Source organism: Equus przewalskii, chromosome X (assembly GCF_037783145.1).
Source record: "Equus przewalskii isolate Varuska chromosome X, EquPr2, whole genome shotgun sequence".
NCBI classification, from domain to species: Eukaryota; Metazoa; Chordata; class Mammalia; order Perissodactyla; family Equidae; genus Equus; species Equus przewalskii.
This window is the reverse complement of record NC_091863.1, coordinates 92,699,214-92,720,063: the sequence shown is the minus strand read 5'-3', so window position 1 is coordinate 92,720,063 and position 20,850 is coordinate 92,699,214. Positions and strand designations below refer to the sequence as shown.

The following is a 20,850-nucleotide window of genomic DNA, read 5'->3' as shown; positions in this document are numbered from 1 at the left end:
ATATTTAATTCTAAATATTTATGATTTTTTATCAGAGCTCAAACTTTCAAGTACAGATTATCCCCCTGCAACAAATGAGAAAAGGTATTTATTTCATTCCTCTTTTTTTGTAAATTGTATTGATTTAACACATTTAAGTTATTTTAATGCCTTCTAAAGCACAGGGTAAATTGTTAGCTTAAAAACAAGTTAAAATCCAAGTTAGCCTGAAATGGCAAGGGCAGCCAAATGTCTTCCATGGCAGGGTAACTTATTTACTGTGATGAAAATATGGGAAGGTTAATAATTAAATATAAAAAAGGAGAGGAGAATTATGTGAAGCATCAAGCTAGATGCTTTTTTATAATTGAATTATAAATAATGCATTTTACATATTTTTACTTATATTGTCTCATTCATAATCTTTAAGATTAACAACTCAGTGGAAATTAGTATCATGCTGTATTATAAAATCATACTTACTTGGATGTGACCGTGCTTATTAGTGAAAGAAAATAAATGTATAAATATACATTTTAAAATATTGGTATAATTTGTTATTTTATACCACCAAAATTTCTGGTTTAGTTCATGATATGCTCCTAGGTATAATCACAAGAGAATTTAATGCTGTAAAAGGTTTTAGAATTTGTGTATTGCCACTCTTTCATTCTTCAGACTAGGAAGCTAAGGCCCAGAATTATGGTTTGAACAAATAGTTGAGCACTGGTCTTCTTGTAAGTACCCCTGGATCGTTTACTTACTGTACTAAGACTTTGGAAAATAATTATAAATTAGTTAATTTAAAACCTTTTTCAAGCACTTAGTCTATGTACCAGGTATTGGTATTGTAGGCACTAGTGGTATGGAAATGATTAAGACATGGTCTTTTTTTTCAGAGCTTTACGAAGTAAGTCTGTTGCTGGTTTCTGGCTGTTGCATTAAAATAGATATTTAATGTAGATATTTAATATTTAATCTACAGTTATAATATTAAATTTTGCTGTTGAAATTTATCATTCTTCATGCTTATATCTTTGCAAGCTGACTTTTAAAGTTTACTTCTTGGGCTGGCCCAGTGGTGCAGTGGTTAAGTTCACACGTTCCGCTTCGGCAACCTGGGGTTCGCCAGTTCCCATCCCGGCTGCAGACATGGCACCACTTGGCAAGCCATGCTGTGGTAGGCGTCCCACATATGAAGTAGAGGAAGATGGGCACGGATGTTAGCTCAGGGCCAGTCTTCCTCAGCAAAAAGGGGAGGATTGGCAGCAGATGTTAGCTCAGGGCTAATCTTCCTCAAAAGAAAATAAAGTTAGTTTACTGCTCGGTACTACATTTGTCATTGAATATTCCTTTTTGCTAGTTGGTCCCAACAGTCATGTTTCTTTGAAGAATAATCCTGTTTATTTTGAATGATTGTATATTATATTTGCTTGCAGAAAATTAGTATATCCATTCCACAGATTTGTAAAATGTTCTATATATAAAATATAATGTATTTCATAAAATTTTAATTTTTCTGAAATGATTTGTTTATAAAGTAATTACCTTTGACATCTTTCTCTGTGAAGTTTTAGAATATTTCATGTTAGTTTAAATGTAATGCTTTGATGTTTGTGGGTAGTTCTATTGTAGATAGAACATTACTACAACTCTGAAGCTCTGGTAGCTTGGGCCTATGGAAATGTTAATCAAAAGTATTTTTTGTAAACAAATGATAAAGTACTAGTAGAAATTTCACTATTTTCTATGCTTGTTTCTAGGTGTTTTTGATATGATTTGAGAGTCATATTGGTAGGATCTATGTCAGGATGGATCTATTCTTTAATTGAACTTTTATTCATTTGACTTGTCAGTTATTTCCAAATTGTTTTCTCTTTCTTCCTGTGGCAAAGTTGCAGATGATAAATGCAAATGAAATGTTTTCCTTTCCCTAGATCTTTTCATAAACCAAGATGTCTCTTTAAAGTTGCTTTTGTGCTTTTAGCCTGGTTAATCCACAGGAATGAAAGAAGGGAATACAGTCATGTGTCACTTAATGAGGAGGATACGGTCTGACAAATGAGTAGTTAGGCGATTTCATCATTGTGCGAACATCATAGAGTGTACTTAGACAAACCTAGATAGTATAGCCTACTACATACCTAGGATATAGGGTACTGATCTTAATGGACCCGCCGTGGTATATGCGGTCCGTCGTTGACCCAAACGTCATTATGCGGCACATGACTGTACCACAAATGATCTTGTTTTGCTCTGTGGCCTAGACTCAAGTGTTTTTCAGCAAGACTTGATAATATAAGATTTTGTTGATAAAAGGATGAGGTAGGACTACTAAATAATGAGAACTAATATTTATTGAGTTCTTATTTGCATAGCATTGGTACTGTATGTTTTCAAACATTATCTCATGTAATCCTCACAATAGCATTCTGAGATAGGTACTGTAATTATCCTAGTTTTACTAATGAGGAAAATTAGTCCAGAGGTTAAGTAATCTACCAAAGCTTACTCATTTTATGGGTGGAAAATCTAGGATTCTAAGTCTGTCCAACATCAAAGGATGTTATTCCACCACATCACGTGTGGGAAATAAAATTCTTTGTTTCTACTAAGGAGTTGTTATGCATCCTTCACTTGCTTATTTTTATAGTTTAAACTATATTTGCTGTGTGGAATATGTGTATATCTGTTTTCTCTGTGTACCTATAGAGGATATTAGCCTATATACATATTTGCATTTTAATTATTTTTCTTGTGTTGAGAAATACGATGAGTAATTTGAGATAGTAAATGTTAGGCACCATGGCATGTCTCAACACTTGAGTTGTAAATGATTCAGGAAATAATACCTACTACATGCCAAGCATGATGTGGGTGCCAGGTATTCACTGGTGAACAAGACAGATATCTGTACCCTCAAGGAGCTCACAATCATTGCATTATCCATATAGAGTGCCTTGTTCAAGAGTTCTGCCTTCTATGACTCTTAACAAACTCTGAAAGAGTTTATTACTTACTGTTTGATTTATATCTCAACTATGCTTAAAAATAATATGATGGCTTTCAATAAAAGTAGTCAATAAAAAATGCTCATGTATCCAGTTGATAAAGAACAAGAGCAAAGTAATGAATGTATTGGGGGAACAATTATAGCGTAAAACCCAGATTCAAGACAGTTGCTACAGTTTTATCCAAACTTAGCTCTGAGCCTCCTACCAGATAAGGAGTACATAATACACCAAGATCCTTGTTTCCCTAAGCTTTGGAGCTCATTCAGTATTGCAGTCACTGAACCTTAAATGCAATAATCTCTGTCATGTATTGTACACAGAGCACAGGCCTTTTAGAACAGACCCTTTAATTCCCAATTCCTTTAATAGCTATGGAATTTTGTATGTGCTGACTTCACCTGTCATATGGCTATAGTACCACATAGAATTTAGTAGATGAAATGGGAATTGTGTAGATTGCCTAGCATAGCACCTCATGCAAAATAGGTTTCCTCCATTTGGATATTAAACATGTGGATGGCCAGAGATATTTTGTTGTGAAAATTATTATATCCTAATTCAGATGGAAACCTGATATTGGTTGGCCACAGCATTACTTGTAGGTAGGTACCAAACTTTCCTTTATGAATAACTATCATCTATTTAAAATTCTAACAGTTTCTCAATTGAAATGCCAGATTTCCCCCAGTATGCAGAAGAGATGGTGGCTTTAACTCTGAAGGTACTGATTATCTTCCTTAGCAACGAAATACTAACTTTAATATGGTTCCTGCAGAACACTTGCGTTTTGAGCTGGAATGCTGTCTCAGTGGGCCAACTGGAACTAATTTATACCTTTTCTTCAAATTCATCCCCACATCCTCTCAGTTGATGAATTTGCTTTACACCACATCGAGAAAATAGAAACCATCAATTAACTACCCTTACACCTATTGGATGGTTAGGACTATTACAGTTCTTCTCATCAAAAGGCCACATATTCTGTGGAAAAAAAGTCCTATATACTTCCCTTTTTTGGTTGATGATTATTCCTGCATCTTTGATTTCTTCCTCTCTTCCTCAATCATTACCATCAACGTAAAAGCATAAACTAGTGTTTCCCATTTGAAAATAACCACAAAATTCCTACACTACTTCCAGCAATTGACATGTTTTTCTGTTTGCCTACAAACTCAAATCTGTTAGAAGAGTATATGTGCTATTTCCACTTCCTCACCCTCCCACTCATTCTTCATCCCATCCTGTTCTAGCTTACAACCTCATCTCTTCACTGACCTTGATGGCTCTAATCAAAATCATCATGATCTCCATGTTGCCAGATATAGTCATTTCTTTGTTCTCACCTCTTTTGACCTCTCAGCAGCTTTCATCATAATTAACCCGTCACTCCTTGAAACATTTTCTTCTCTCAGCTCTTTATGACACTGTATTCTCCCAGTTTGCCTCCTTATCCTCCTGGCTACTCCTACCCTACTTCTAAATGAGTGGTTCTCAAACTTTAGTGTACATTAATATCACGTTGAAAGCTTGTTAAAATGCAGATTCTTGAGCTACTGTCTCAGAAGTTCTGTTTTAATAGCTCTGGATCAAGCCTAAGAATCTATATCTTTAACCAGTACCCCAAAAGATTATGATGTAGATGGCTCATGAATCTCAAGTTTGAAAACCTTTGCTCCTTAATTCTCATTCTTGTGCCTCCCGTTTGTCTATACTTTGTCCTTTGGAGAGCTCATCCATTTCTATCTGTGTCAATGCTTCTCAGCCCTATCTGCACATAGTATCACCTAGGGAACTTTTGAAAAGATGACAATGCTCATTCCAGACCAATTAAATCAAAAACTTTAGGGATGGAACCTGGTTTTTGGTATTTTTAAAAGCTTCTCAGGTTATTCCCATTTGCAGCCAGGGTTGAGAACCACTATTCTATATACTTATAATTTTTATCTTTAGCTCTATACTTTCCTCAGACTTTCAAATTTCTGTACCCAGTGGCCTACTTAACATCACATTACTCCATCTCAGACATCTCAATCCTAAAATGGCCGATAAAGAACTATTGATTCTGCACCCTGGTCTCAAACACATTCATACCCATAGAAGTAAATGTTAATATTATCTGTTTAGTTGCTCATGACAGGAAACAGGGAGTCATCTTTGATATTTTAACCTTATTTTTCAACCTTATTTTTCATATTCAAATCATTAGCAAGACTTGTTACTTTCAGAATATCTCTCAACTTTATCTCATTCTCTCCATCACTACTGTCAGGATTTTAGACCAAGCCACCATCATCTCTTGTCTGGTCTGCTGTAATAGACTCCTAACTGGCCTTGTTTCTACACTTGGCTTCTGCAATCCACACTCCACGTGACAAACTCAGGTGACCTATTAAAGCCATAAATTATCATGTCATCCCCCTACTTAAAACATCTCACTTACAGTAAACCTTGGCTTACCTCCCCAACTTCAACTCTACTGCCTCTCTTCTTACAACTCACCATGCTCCAGCCTCGTAAGTCTCATGTCTGTTCACTGATCTCACCAATGTATCAGGGCCTTTGTATGCTGCCTAAAATGCAGTTCCCCCATGGCTGGCTTCTTATCATTCCACTTCAGTCTCCTTCTCAGAGAGTTCTCCCCTGTTATTCTGATAACGTAACACCCTGTTTCTTTCTTTCATAGTACCTCTTAATGTGACAGTTTATATGTTGATCATACTTCCATATTAGATTGTAAGATTCATTAGAGAGGGATCTTAATATATCTTGTTCGTTACTATATCTTCAGCAGGTAACACAGTGCCTGGCACCCAGTAGCAGCTCAATACAAATCTGAGTTATGAGTTAATCAATTTAATTACTATCCCCAGATAACTAAATGAAATGACTCCCCAAACTTACCCTCCCAACTCACTGAGTTTGGCAAATTCAGATTTATCATTCAGGTGCAGGATTTGAGTCACAGGGCTCCTTTTGCCACCTCCCTACATTAGTTTAAGCTCTCATTTATACATTGTCATATGCTGTTTTAAAAATTTCCCTAGTATTTGCTCAATCAATTAATGATATATCAAGACTGTCTAAAACTATATTATTTAGAAATTTTAAAAATGGGGTCATTCCTACCTATTCCAATTTCAAGATACTATTACAATAAAGGCTGTGAAGAAATCTTAAACCCTGGGAACTGTATCTAGATCATTTAGTGTAGTTTGTAGATGGCTCCAATCTATATATTCACATGTCAAAAGTTTTTCTTAGGTTCTGTAAAATTCTTAATGTAGTTATTAACTTCTCAATTGTGTGAAAATAGTTAAGTGATAGTCAGAAGGAGGCCATTTGTGTTTTTAAGAGCATTTTTGAAAGGGAAGGAGGAAAGAAAAGAGGGAAGGGAGAGAGAAGGAGAGGAGGGAGAGAGGACTGAAGTCTGAGGAGATATTTAGAAAATTGATCAGTTGCAATCTTGGAGAGAAAGAGCATTAAGAAACAGGATGAGCCGAACTTTGATTCCATCTTACCTGAATTATGCCTGAGAATTTAGAGTAAAATGTTTTCCAAAGATTGGAATTCCCAATGATTTAAATAATTCTTAGTGACAGCAGATCTTCCTCAGGATTTTTAAAAATTTTAATAAAGGGTTCCAACTTTAAACTTAAAGTAGTTAATAAAATGAACTGTAACTGGTGGAATGATTAGTTTCCTGGTAGGTAGAATTCTGGAATCTGTAAAACATGGGGGGCTATAAAGCCAGGAGAAATGGCTCCCATCCCCCAATGGGCACTGGTGTCTATCACTGAGTGAGATCAAGGGAAACGTAATCACAGTAATGATAAGTAGAGAAGAAGTAATTGCTAATAATGTTTGTCATTTGATTAAAAATGTGAATGAGCCCCTCTCTTGACCTGTTTCACAGATTATCATTTAACAAGATTAAGTTGTAATTAGGCAGATATGATCAAGCATGTGTTTACATTTTGTTTTTACTTAGAAGCTTGGTAAGCCATTAAAGAAGTATTTTCTTCTCATCTTCTTCATTAAAATAGTACATTCTACAAGCAATTGACAATAGATACTATATTCAAAAATATTAACTGCTGGTGGTAGAGTTTACAGGTGCTGTAGTAAAAGTTGTGAGATTCCAAGGGAGTTGATTTGCTTATTGCAAAATAGTTGTGCCAGAGCAGAAGTATTACTCGACTCTGTGCTGTAGTTATGTTTCAAACGCCTTACATTTAACATGCTTTTTTTTATTTAAAGATTTTATGTTTTTCCTTTTTCTCCCCAAAGTCCCCGAGTACATAGTTGTATATTCTTCATTGTGGGTCCTTCTAGTTGTGGCATGTGGGACGCTGCCTCAGCGTGGTTTGATGAGCAGTGCCATGTCCGCGCCCAGGATTCGAACCAACGAAACACTGGGCCGCCTGCAGCGGAGCGCGCAAACTTAACCACTCTGCCACAGGGCCAGGCCCTTAACATGCTTTTTAAATGTGTTGTGATTGGGGAAATATTATTACTATTATTGTGTGTTTATAAGGACAGTTTAGAAAAAGAAGGATTATTGGTCAAAATGGAATTCTCAGACCTGCTTTTGACTACAGGGACAAACTTGAGAGGCAGAGACTTTTTAATTGCAACACAATGACAAGAGTCATTTATTTTTCTTCATATAAAGAGTATGTTTTCTCAACGCCACTGACTAAATAATCCATCATTTTTCCTGTGATTTATGGTGCCACCTTTATGATATTCCAAATTCTCATATATACGTGTGTCTGTCGCTGAGCTCTATTTTGTTCTGTAAGTCTGTTTGATTGTTGCAACAATATCACAGTTTTTTTTTAAATGTAAAAAATGTTATTATGGCCGTTTCATGTTTCTTAAGGTTGACATAGCAATTTATGGACTTTTATTATACTGTGTACATTTTTAGTACATTTATTTACTTTCTTAAAAAATCAACTGGAATTTTAGTTGAGATTACATTGAATTTAAACATTAATTTGGGAATAATTGATATATTTATAATACATGGTCCCATTCAAGAGCATGGAATGTATCTCTATTCATCTCATCTGTGTCCTCTATTAGAATTTATTATTTTCTCCATAGAGGTCTTGGGCCTTCCTGATTAAGTTAATGCCCTGATATTTTATAATTTTGACACAATTTTGAATGGTACCTTTTAAATTATATTTTCAATTGGTTATTGCTGGCACGGGAAAATGTTGATTTTGTATCTGGAAATCTTGCTTAACTCTTCGTAGTTTTAATGATTTGCTGATTCTACTGATTCTTCTATGTAAATGATCATATCATTTTCAAATAATGATGGCTTTAAGGTCTCCCTTCTAATCCTTAAACCTCTCATTTCTTCATAACATTAGTGAAGGCCTGCAATACTATGTTAAACTGTGATGATAGTGGGCTGCTTGTCTTAATAGAAATATAGTTAATGTTATTCCATTAAGTATATAATATTTTCTGTAAGTTTTTGAACTTACCAAGTTTCCTAGTTTTCTAGACTTTTAAAAATAATCATAAATAATGTTGAACCTTATAAAATATTTTTCTGCATCAAATGTAATTTAATTCATTAGTCTAATGTACAGCGATTTATATTAATAGATTTTCTGATGTTGACTCAACCTTGTATTGATGGGATAAGTCCTACTTGATCATGACTTTTTTGATAATTCGTGTTTCATTTGACTGCCCTGATGTTACAGCCCTGTGGTCACATACACCTGCTCTCATTACGGTAGTGTAATGATTGTCTCAAGGACATGCAGAGTAGGGGCAAAACCAAAATATAAGCCTCTTTATTCCTAAACATTCCTCTCACTGCTGCCTCCAGCTAACTTTTGCACCAGACTTCAGCCTCTTGTCCCACTTGACATACATCAGTTTGTGTCTTCACAAGGAGTTTTCAAGGATTTTTAAAAATAGCTTTTGGAGTCTATGGTTCCTTCTATAGTTTTTCTAGAATTAATTTTGGGGAAGAAGCTAGTAATTGTACTAGTTTTCCATCATTGGCAGGATCTTTGGAAGTCTTGCTTAGGTGTTTTATATATGAACTGCTGTTGAGCCAGATTCTCTTCTTCTGTATCTGTACAACTTAGTTTTTGAACCTTTATAGTTTTCTCCATACATTTTATCTTGTTAGTTGTGAGACCTTTCCAAATATTTTTGAGTGTTGATTCTGCAGTCTAGCATATTAGCGATTATATGCTCAGAATTTCGTAAGCACACTGTTTATGTATTCATCTAAGTCTTTATGCCTTGTGTTGTTTAGCATTTTATCAATGTAGTATTCTGGTTGAGGCCTTATTCTCTAATAGTAACCAACACTATGAATGTAGTTTGTCAACCAGCTGTGAACCTCCCAAAATCATCTAGGCCAGTGCTTCTCAAACTTTAGTGTGCATACAAATTACTTGGAAATCTTGTTAAAATGCAGATTCTGATTCATTAGAGCTGGGGAGAAGCCTGAGATTTTGTGTTTCTAATAAGCTTTTATGTGAGGTTGATGCCGATGGTCCATGGAACACACTTTGAGTAGGGAGGACCTAGGCACATTTCTCAATCTCAACTAAAATAATCATGAGCAGCTTTACAAATAACTTATACAAGAAAAAGTTACATTAAGAACAAGGCTTTTTCCCTGGTTGACCCATCTAGTAAGACCGATAAAAACAGACTATAAACTGCCACAGAAAGCTACCTGCTAATCTCTCTGTATGTTACCCAGGCTCTTGAAAACACTGCTTTGAAAATGCAGTTTTGGTAACAATGATATTTGTAATGAGTCCTGTTTTGGACCAGCTAGGTTTCTGCCAGGTGTTTAACAAACTCAGACAAACTGACAAATTAGACCAAAATAGTGTGAAATTCTCACTCACTTCTTTCCGTCTATTTACCTGCATGTTTCTAGGCTCCTGGTTATGATGGAAATTTGGAGGAATGCTTGATATACAGATAAGGTTGATTAAAAATCATCTAGATAATGGTAAGTAGGTGCTTCTGAAGTGTTTTAGGGTACTTGTAAACAGTTTTCACATATTTTAGACGTTCCATGAAGGGCTACTTTTATTTAGCTTAATTCATTTCCATTATTTTTGAGAAAATATATGTTAAGCCAAAATAGTACAATCAAAATTTTGTCTGTGATATTGGTAGTAGTGCAATCCAAATATTTCAGTGAGATTTAAATGCTTAGAACAGTGCTTCAAGATATCATTTTCCTATGTTATTATAAAAGAAGTAACATGAGAACCACCCACTTCCTAGAAGTACGTAAGAATGCTGGATTAAAGTAAATATATTGCTGAAGACATTGCTGTGCTAATAATAAGGAATCCATAGATGCAAACTAGCCTGTGGATTTCTGACAAAATTTCTGTTTTGACAATTGCATATGACTTGGAGACAGGAGATAAAACCTGAAATGTTTTAAAGTTGGCAGTCTAAAAGAATGTGACAGGAAGCTTGGACTTCAAAGGGTTGTGCCATGTACAGTAGAGGACAAAGAAACTTGCCTTGCTTGACTTTGACATTAAGTGGAAAGATGTTAGCTGAGCGACAATCTTCCTCACAGAAAAATATAAATAAATACATAAATAAAAGGGGAGGTGAAAGAAAATGGGTGAGAGGAAGCATTTGAATAGATGAAAACTGAAATTTTCCAAAATGAAAGAAGGACAATTCTTAGACAAAGAGCGCAAAAATCCCAAGTCAAATAAATAAAAAGAGATCAACACTTGCAAAGCTTGTGATAAAATATAGAACATCAGAGGAAAAGCAAAAGACAAAACTCCTAGAGTGAAAAGAGCTACAAAGCATCTTTTCAAAGTGATTTGGCTGATTGCTTATTTGTATAAAACAACAATGAAAGCTAGAAGATAGTAGAATAATATCCTCAGTATCTGATAGAAAATCTTATCAAACTGGAATTGTATAGTCAATGAGACCATTTTTAAAAAACTAGGACAAAATAATTCTTTTAGACACATAACAACTAAGATTGTTTACCACCTATAGGGTCACATTAATGAAAATTTTAAGGGAAGCACTTTTGGCAGAAGGAAAATGCCCTGAGATCATCTGAGATTCAAGAACAAATGACAAATAAGGGTAGAGGTAAATATATGGGTAAATCAAAGGAAGCATTGACAGTATTATGTGATAAAAACAGTGGCTAAAGAAAATATATGATTAAAATACCAGACCATATTTACATGCCTATGAGGAAGTTATGAGCAGGGTTAATGTTCTTTGATGCTTGTCTTTTCAGGAGTAGGTGATATGTTGTTTAACTTTTGACTTTAAACATTCATGGGAAAATATTGAGGGTAACCACTAAAAGATTAAAGAGAAAGTATTCTAAATAAGAAGGGGAAATGGAATGAGAAGGAAAATCACACAGAATGTGAGGATGATGGGAGAAGCACTTACACGTTGATGGAGTAAGGACCTCTAAAAACCCATTCTCTCATAAAGGAAATGAGAACACCAGCAAAAATTGTCAAAATTAACTTTTTCACACCTCTGAAAATTTACCAGAGACTTTCAACAATCCAAGGAGCATATATTTAAGAAAAATGGCTAAATCTCAGTAAAACTGAACATTATGAAGTTTTGACTTGCCCTGTTCCCATCCTCCTCTCCTGAGCTCTGGGGTAGCCTTGAAAACGAACAGCCTCAGAACCATGTGTACCTGTGAATAACTGCAGCCTAGCAGATATAGAAGGGGGAAGAACCGGTTTGGAGTTCCCAAATACCCTCATCCCCAGAGAAATGACACTGACTTTTTTGGCAGTTACCTGGAAAGTCCTTGTTATCAGGAGTGGTCTGATATTTTGGCTGCTTCATGGCTTGCTCAGTGAGGAAAACCCCATCTTCAGGATAGTTTTCTTTACAAAAAATTAGAGGCAGCTGTTTAACATCATAACTTCCTGAGGTGGCAATAACAGGGCAAACAAGCAGCAGGCCAAAAAGCGTAAAAATCTGGGGAATGAAATGTCCATAGGGATCTTTGAAAAGTTCTGATGTATTCGTAGGGAGCTAGAGGAACGTGTGTACAGCTGAGCACATACCCAAAAATGATCTGAGGAGACCCTAATCTCTTACCTCTGGCTGACCTTGAAGTTTTGAACAAGCAGGAAGTTAAGGCTAAGATAGAATAGTAAACTGGCAGAGTGTCGAAAGCATGTCTCAACAAACAGAACACCTTAGCAAAGGGTGAGAGGCTTGCTAGTTTGAGGCATTTGAAGTAGTCTCTGTACAATCACTAGCTGACCACTAAGGTCTCTGAGGAGAGACTTCAATGGCCACAAAGCCAAAGAATGTAAATTCTAAAGAATTAGTTCAGGGAAGTCACTAAACAAACAACAGCAACAACAGTAAACAGTGACAACAACAAACCCTTGGGAGGAGAGATCTGATTTCCACAGTTGCCACGTTATATTACTTAAAATGTCTAGTTTTCAGCAAAAAAAAGTACAAAACGGACAAAGAAAGGGGAGAGTATGGTGTACATGGAATAAAAAGGAAGGATAAATAGAAACTACCCCTGAGGAAGCCTTGATGTTTAATAGACTACACAATGACTATAAATAAGCCATTATAAATATGTTCAAAGAACTAAAAAAACCCCCCATATCTCAAGAATTAAAGGAAGTATGAGAATGGTGTTTACCAAATAGAGAATGTCAATAAAGAGAATTTATGAGACAGAATCAAATAGAAATTTTGCAGTTGAAAAGTGCAGTTTTTAGGAGGAGGCTCAAAAGCAGATTTGATCTGGCAGGAGAAATAGTCAGCAAACTTGAAGGTAGAACAATTGAGATTATCCAGTCTAAGGAACAGAAAGAAAAAGATGAAAAGAAATGAATAGACACTTGTAGGACACCATCAAGCATAGTGACTTACAAGTAATGGAAGTTCCAGAGGGAAAATAAAGGGAGGGCTAGTAAGCAATTTTGAAGAAATAATGGCTGAAAACTTCCCAAATTTGATAAAAATAATCTACACATCCAATAAGCTCAATGACATCCAAGTAGGGTAAATTCAAAGAGACCCACCTCAAGACAAATCGTAGTCAAACTGTCAAAAGACAATGTGCAAAACTTGAGAACAGCAAGAGGAAAATGACTGATAATGTATGTACAAGGTATCCTTAATAAGATTAACATCTGATTTCTCCTCTGAAAGAATGGATGCCAGAAGGGAGTAGGGTGACAAAGTGCTCAAACATTCAGCTAAAAATTGTATACCTAGCAAAATTATTCTTCCAAAGTGAAAGAGACATTAAGATATTCTGATATAAAAAACAGAATTCATGATTAGCTGCCCTTCTCTACAAGAAATACTAAAACCTGAAATGAAGAAACACTAGACAGGAGATTGAGTCCACGTGAAGAAATAAAGAGCACCCTTAAAGGCTAACTACATAGAAAAATATAAAATTCAGTGTAAATGTAATTTTGTTTGTAACTCTTTTCTTCTATCTGATTTAAAACTCTTACATAAAGCAATAATTAGAAAACTGCACTGATTGGCTTGTAATGTATAAAGATGTAATTTGTACAATGATAAAAGATGGGGGAGGGGACAAGAAATATTGACTCAACGTTTTTGAATACTATTGAAATGAGATTGGTATTAATCTGAACTAGATTGCTTTAAAATTAGATGTTAATTGTAACTCCCATGACAAACGGTAGGAAATTAATTAAAAATAAAATAGATTAAAAGAAATAAAGGAATTTAAATGTTACATTAGAAAATATCTGTTTAGCATAAAAGAAGGCAGTAATTGAGGAACAGGGTAAGTAAAAAGACACAAGCCATGTAGAAAACATTACATTTACATTCCTAAGTACAAAACCACAATAAGATACCACTTCATACCCACTAGGATGGCTATTATCAAAAAGATAAGAACAAGTGTTGGTGTAGATGTGGAGAAGTAGGAACCCTTGTATATTGCTGTTGGAAATGTAAAATAATGCAGATGCTTTGGAAAACAGTCTGATAGTTCCTCAAATGGCTAAATGTAGAATTACTATATGACCCAGCAATTCCACTCCTAAGTATATACTCAAGAAATTAAAACATGTTCACAGAAAACCTTGTACATAGATGTTTATAGCAGCATTATTTATAGTGACCATACAGCAGGAACAACCTAAATGTCCATTAAATGGTGAAGGAATAAGAAGTTGTATATCTGTACAATGCATTGTTATTAGACAATGAGAAGAAATGATGAACTGATATATGCCACAGCATGGGTAAACCTTGAAAACATGCCAAGAAGGTAGGCACAAAAGACCAAATATTATATGAAATGTCCAGAATAGGCAAATCTATACAGACAGAACATAGATTAGTAGTTTCCTAGGGTTGACAGGGTGGAGGTGGGTGGGGGTGCATACTAATGTGTATGAGGTGTCTTTTTGTGGTGATGAAAATATTTTAAAATTGATAGTATTGATGGTTGCACAACTCTGTATCTATATTAAAATCTCTTGTACACCTTGAAAGCATAGATTTTAACATTCTCGAAGATTGTATACTGGGAAATTAAGCAAACCTCAATTAATTTAAGAAGATTGAAACCATATCAAGCATCTTTTCCAACCAGAATGCTGTAAAACTAGAAATCAACTACAGGAAAAAAGCTGGGAAAGTCACAAATATGTGGAGACTAAACAACATGCTACTGAACAACAATTAAATCAATGAAGAAATCAAAGGAGAAATCAGGAAGTAGCTGGAGACAAGTGAAAATGAAAACAGGACATACCAACTCTTATGGGATGCAGCAAATGCAGTACTAAGAGGGAAATTTATAGCAATACAGGTGTACCTCAACAAAGAAGAAAAATCTCAAATAAGTAATCTTAAACTACACCTAAAAGAACTATATAAAGAAGAAAAACCAAAGACCAAAGTCAGTAGAAGGAGGGAAATAATAAAAATCAGAGTGGAAATAAATGAAATAAAACTAGAAAAAAATCAATGAAACCAATAGCTCGTTCTTTGAGAAGAGAAACAAAATTGAAAAACCCTTAGCCAGACTCACTAAGAAAAAAAAAGAGAAGACTCAAATAAAATAAAATAAATCAAAGAGGAGAAATTACAACAGATACCACAGAAATACAAAGGACTATAAGAGAATACTATGAAAAGCTATGTGCCCACAAACTAGATAACCTAGAAGAAATGGGTAAATTCTTAGAATCATACAACCTCCCAAAACTGGATCAAGAAGAAAAAGACCATCTGACTAGCCCAATCACAAGTAAAGAGATCAAAACAGTAATAAAAAATTTCCAAAAGAACAAAAGTCCGGGATCAGACTGCTTCCCTGGTGAATTCAGACCAAACAGCCAAAGAAGATTTAATATCTATCCTTCTTAAACTATTCCGAAATATTGAAGAGGGCAGGACACTTCCTAACTCATTCTATGAGATCAACAGTACCCTGATACCAAAACCCAGACGACGACAACACAAAGAAGGAAAATTGTGGACCAATATCACCGATGAACATAGCTGCAAAAATCTTCAGCAAAGTATCAGGAAATCGAATATACCAATACATTAAAAGGATCATAAACCATGATCAAGTGAGATTTATACTAGGGATGCAGGGATGGTTCAATATCTGCAAATCAATGTGATATACCACGTTAACAAAATGAGGAATAAAAATCAGATGATCAATGCAATAGATGCAGAGAAAGCATTTGACAAGATCTAACATCCATTTATGATAAAAATTCTCAATAAAATGGGTATAAAAGGAAAGTACCTCAACATAATAAAGGCCATATGTGAGAAACCCATAGCCAACATCATACTTAATGGTGAAAAACTGAAAGCCATCCTTCTGAAAACAGGAACAAGACAAGGGTGCCCACTCTCACTATTCTTACTCAACATAGTACTGGAGGTTTTGGCCAGAGCAATTAGGCAAGAAAAAGAAATAAAAGAGATCCAAATTGGAAAGGGAGAAGTAAAACTCTCACTGTTTGCAGATAACATGATTCTATTTATAGGAAACCCTAAAGAATCCACCAGAAAACTATTAGAAATAATCAACAACTGCAGCAAAGTTGCAGGGTACAAAATCAACTTACAAAAATCAGTTCTATTTCTATACACTAATAACAAAGTAGCAGAAAGAGAAGTCAGGAATATAATCCCATTTATAATCGCAGCAAAAAGAACAAAATATCTAGGAATAAATTTAACCAAGGAGGTGAAAGACCTATACACTGAAAACTGTATAGATTTTTCACTATTACTGAAAGAAATTGAAGAAAACATAAAGCAATGGAAAGATATTCCATTGGAAGAATAAATGTAGTTAAAATGTCCATACTACCCAAAACAATCTACAGATTCAATGCAATCCCAATCAGAATCCCAATGACATTCTTCATGGAAACAGAACAAGAATCCTAAAATTTATATGGAACCACAAAAGACACTGAATAGCTAAAGCAATTCTGGAAAAAAAGAATAAAGCTGCAGGCATCACAATCCCTGACTTCAAAATATGCTACAAAGCTATAGTAATCAAAACAGCATGGTACTGGCACAAAAACAGCTGCACAGATCAGTAGAACAGAGTTGAAAACCAAGAAATAAACCCTCAAATCTATGGACAGCTAATTTCTGACAAAGGAGCCAAGAACATACAATGGAGAAAGGAAAGTATCTTCAATAAATGGTGTTGGGAAAACTGGACAGCCACATGCAAAAGAATGGAAGTAGACCATTAGCTTACACCATACACAAAAATTAACTCAAAATAGATTAATGGTTTGAATGTAAGACCTGAAACCATAAAACTCCTTGTATAAAATATAGGCAGTACACTCTTTGATATTTGTCCTAGCAGTATCTTTTCAAATACCATATCTACTCAGGCAAGAAAGAAAAAAGAAAAAATAAACAAACGGGACTACATCAGACTAAAAAGCTTCTGCAAGGCAAAGGAATCATTAACAAAATGAAAAGACAATACACCAACTGGGAGAAAATGTTTGCAAATCATATATCTGACAAAGGGTCAATTTCCAAAATATATAAAGAACTCATACAACTCAACAACAAAACAACCCAATCAAAAAATTGCAGAGGATATGAATAGACATTTTTCCAAAGAAGACATCCAGATGGCCAACAGGCACATGAAAAGATGTTCAACATCGCTAATCATTAGGGAAATGTAAAACAAAATTACCGTGAGATTTCACCTTACTCTCGTCAGAATGGCTATAATCAACAAGATAAGAAATAACAAATGTTGGAGAGGATGAGGAGAAAAGAGAACCCTCATACGCTGCTGGTGGGGATGCAAACTGGTGTAGCCACTATGGAAAATAGTTTGGAGATTTCTCAAAAAATTAAAAATAGAAATACCATATGATCCAGCTATCCCACTACTGGCTGTTTATCCAAAGAACTTGAAATCAACAATCCAGAGAGACTTATGCACCCCTATGTTCATCACAGCATTATTCACAATTGCCAAGACATGGAAGCAACCCAAGTGCCCATCCACTAATGAATGGTTAAAGAAGATGTGGTATATATATATATGATGGAATCATAGCCATAAAAAGACAAAATTTTTCCATTTGCAACAACATGGATGAACTCTGAGGGTATTATCTCTGAGGGTATCATGCTAAGCAAAATAAGCCAGACAAAGAAAGACAAACACTGTATGATTTCACTCCTATGTGGAAGATAAACACATGGATAAGGAGAACAGATTAGTGGTTATCAGAGGGGAAGGGCGAGTTAGGTAAAGGGGCACGTATATATGGTGACAGATAAAAACCAGACTTTTGTTTTTGAACTCAATGCATTCTATACGGAAACTGATATATAATAATGTACACCTGAAATTTACCCAATGTTATAAGCCAATGTTACCTCAATAAAATGTTTTTAAAAAAATAAAAGGGTGAATTTTATGATATGTGAATTATATTTCAATAAAGCTGTTAAAAAGATAAAAATATAGAGAAAATCCAGACAAAAGATATAAAATAACTTTAGACAATAAATGTAAACACAGCTAAATTTCCAAAGACAGAGATTCACACTGAATCAATATATAAAAGACAAAAATATACAAATATATGCTGTTTATAGGGTACAATATATAAAATCATAGTAAAGTTAGCAGGCAAATTTTAACAATAAAGAGCTTACGTATTATACTGCAGCAGAATAGGCAATAAGTTTGACACATTCCTAGAAACAGTTACCCAATAATAAAAGTTTCAACTCATCGTGAAGATATAGTAAGTCCTAACTTCTGTATACCCAATATACATAAAGCAAAATCTGCAGATAGAAAATAAAAATTTAAAAAAACTACTTTCACGGATATTTTAACATATCTTCCTCAGTGTTTGATTCCTCAAGAAGACCAGAAAAAGCGATAAAGATTTTAACAGCACAGTTAACATATCTGATTAAGTACACTTTTCTATAGAACAGTGCACCAAGCAAGCGTTAGGCAACAAAACATGGGAGTTGAGGATACTGGCAACAGAGGGTTGAAGTGCTAGACCATGAAATCTGAATTTGGTAGGGAAGAAAAGCAAAGACAAGGGGAGTTTTATATGGATGAAGTAGATGGGTCTGTGAGTTGCTGGTTGAAGAATTGGTATTGGTAGGGTAAGAATCCTGAAAATACTGTCAGATGATCTAGTGACCAAATTTATTTCAGAGGGAATTAGTCCTGAGTGACTAGAAGTTCCAGAGTGTTGGCGTGGAAGTGTGTCGCTGAAATGGAGTAGAAGTCATGGGAGGTAGAGATGAAGGTAATGAAAGTCCAGAATGATGAATAGGTCATTAACGGAGATTTGAAATACCCTAGAGTGTCAGGACTTCGAGTGGAGAATACTGAACTAACCATAGGTCAAATCTTCATTGAATGGAGGAATATTAGCAGATTTTGGTAGTTCCACAACCAAAGAAGGTGTGGTCAGAGCTGGATGTCATAAACCAAGGTTTTCACAGGCAACTACTTGTGTGAGGATCTAAAAATAGTGTGAAATGAAGAGGACACTCATCCAGCACTTGACCCAGAGCTAAACTGGATGTTGGAGAAAGAGCAGCCTCTACTTGATGATAGGGCAAAAGAAGTGGTATCCAGTGTTAAAGTGTTAAAGATAAACTTCTTTAAAGTCAGAAAAGAAAGTTACAGTCAGGGAAGGGAGCTTAAATTGTAGCATGCTTTGTTAAAATGTAATGGAGGTTTAAGAGGTATAATGGAGGAGTAAGAGATAAAGAGACCAGTGGTAGATTCAGGCAGGGGAAAAGAAATAATAGAATAGACAGCTGAATGAATTTATGTTCTGGGAGGAGATCAAGGATGACAGGAATGTGTGGGTTAAGCTGTTTGACAGTGACAAGAAATCCTGGCTTCCCCCTAGTGGATGGCAGTGAACAGGTGTAGATCCATTACACTTCTGAAAGGATTTGAGTCTTTGCTGGATTCAAGGGAGGGAATTATTATCTGGTTTGAATTCTCAGGGTTCTGGCTCATAGCTCTAGAGATTCACAGAGTAGATATGAAGTTCCTATTAACTCCTTCTTGTTCATTTCATTGAGTCTTTTTAAGAGTCCAGACTAGATGTTCTAAACAATGCCCCACGTTCTGGATTTATTTGAATAGTTCCTTAATGATGACCTACAGATGAAACATATCTAGCAAGAAGATCACATGAGCACTGTGTGTAATTCCCACAGCCTCACATCAGGAGGCACATCATGTCAAGCCATTCCACTATTGTTGAGGTCAAGCTTGACCACTTGGTTAATGTGGTGACCATCAGATCTGTCCATTGTAAAGCACAATTTCCCCTGTGGTCCAATTAGCCATATCTTGAGGGTGAACAGGGTCATTTGGTATAGACCATGGTGATACATACTTAGCAGGGATGTGAGAAACAGGCAATAAGCCGTGATTAGTATATGCATATAAATCACATATGATATAAATTGATAAATTCTGTAAGAGAAGTGCTTATTGGAACATACATGAGGAAGCAGTTATTTCTGTGTGCCTAGAATGGGGATGGTGCTCGTGGAAGCAATGAAGGGAAAGCTTTGGAGCAAAGGTTATATTTGAGAGTTAGATCATTTAAGATGAGATAGAGTTTATTAGTGATTGAAGGTGGTGAGTGCATCCCAGGTAGAGGGAAAAGGCATGAGGAAAGAAAAACAAAAACAGAGGCCTGGAATTACATGGTTCAGCTGGAATAAAATTTGAAAAAAGAAATCCTGAGTACTGGCATATAAGATGCATGGAAATGAATGATAGGAGATGAGTTTGGAAATGTAGACTCTAGGTTATAAAGAACCCTGAACTCCATGCTAAGGAATTTAGCAATGATTCTGTAAGTAATGAATGCTAATGAAGGTTTCTAAGCAAAGGAATATTCAGATTGGGATTTTAGAGAGAGACTTGGATGCCAGTGTGGCAGACAAGTTAAGAGAGAAAGTTGGCAAGAAGTCTGAGAGAGGTCTTTGTGAGAAATGATGAGGGCACAGATTAGGTCAGTGGCAGTGGGGTAGGAGAGGAAGGGACTGATAGGAGAGATTTTTTAGGAGTAAAATCAACAGAACTTGATGAATGGCTACATGTGGGCATTGGAGAAGTCAAGAATATTCTAAGCTTTCTGACTTGAATCAAATTGATAGTGATGCCATTACCAATACAAGGAAGGTAGTAGGAAAAGCAGATTTGGAATAAGGAAGATAAGTTCTATGTATATTGAATGTGTATACAGTAGTAAAGTATACAGTTTTCTATTGTAAT

The 20,850-nt window shown here is 35.3% G+C and overlaps 1 protein-coding gene across 2 annotated transcripts in view; it reads left to right on the top strand.

The window, feature by feature from the left end:
- Window positions 1-20,850, top strand: part of IL13RA2 (interleukin 13 receptor subunit alpha 2) — an 85,833-nt gene that overhangs the window by 3,323 nt on the left and 61,660 nt on the right. The window contains exons 3-4 of one of the 2 annotated variants that reach the window (XM_070606376.1): window positions 36-84; window positions 9,925-9,999. The gene's annotated coding sequence lies outside the window, so the exon portion shown is untranslated. The remainder of the gene's footprint in view (window positions 1-35; window positions 85-9,924; window positions 10,000-20,850) is intronic. The other variant, XM_070606378.1, reaches the window with a different exon arrangement.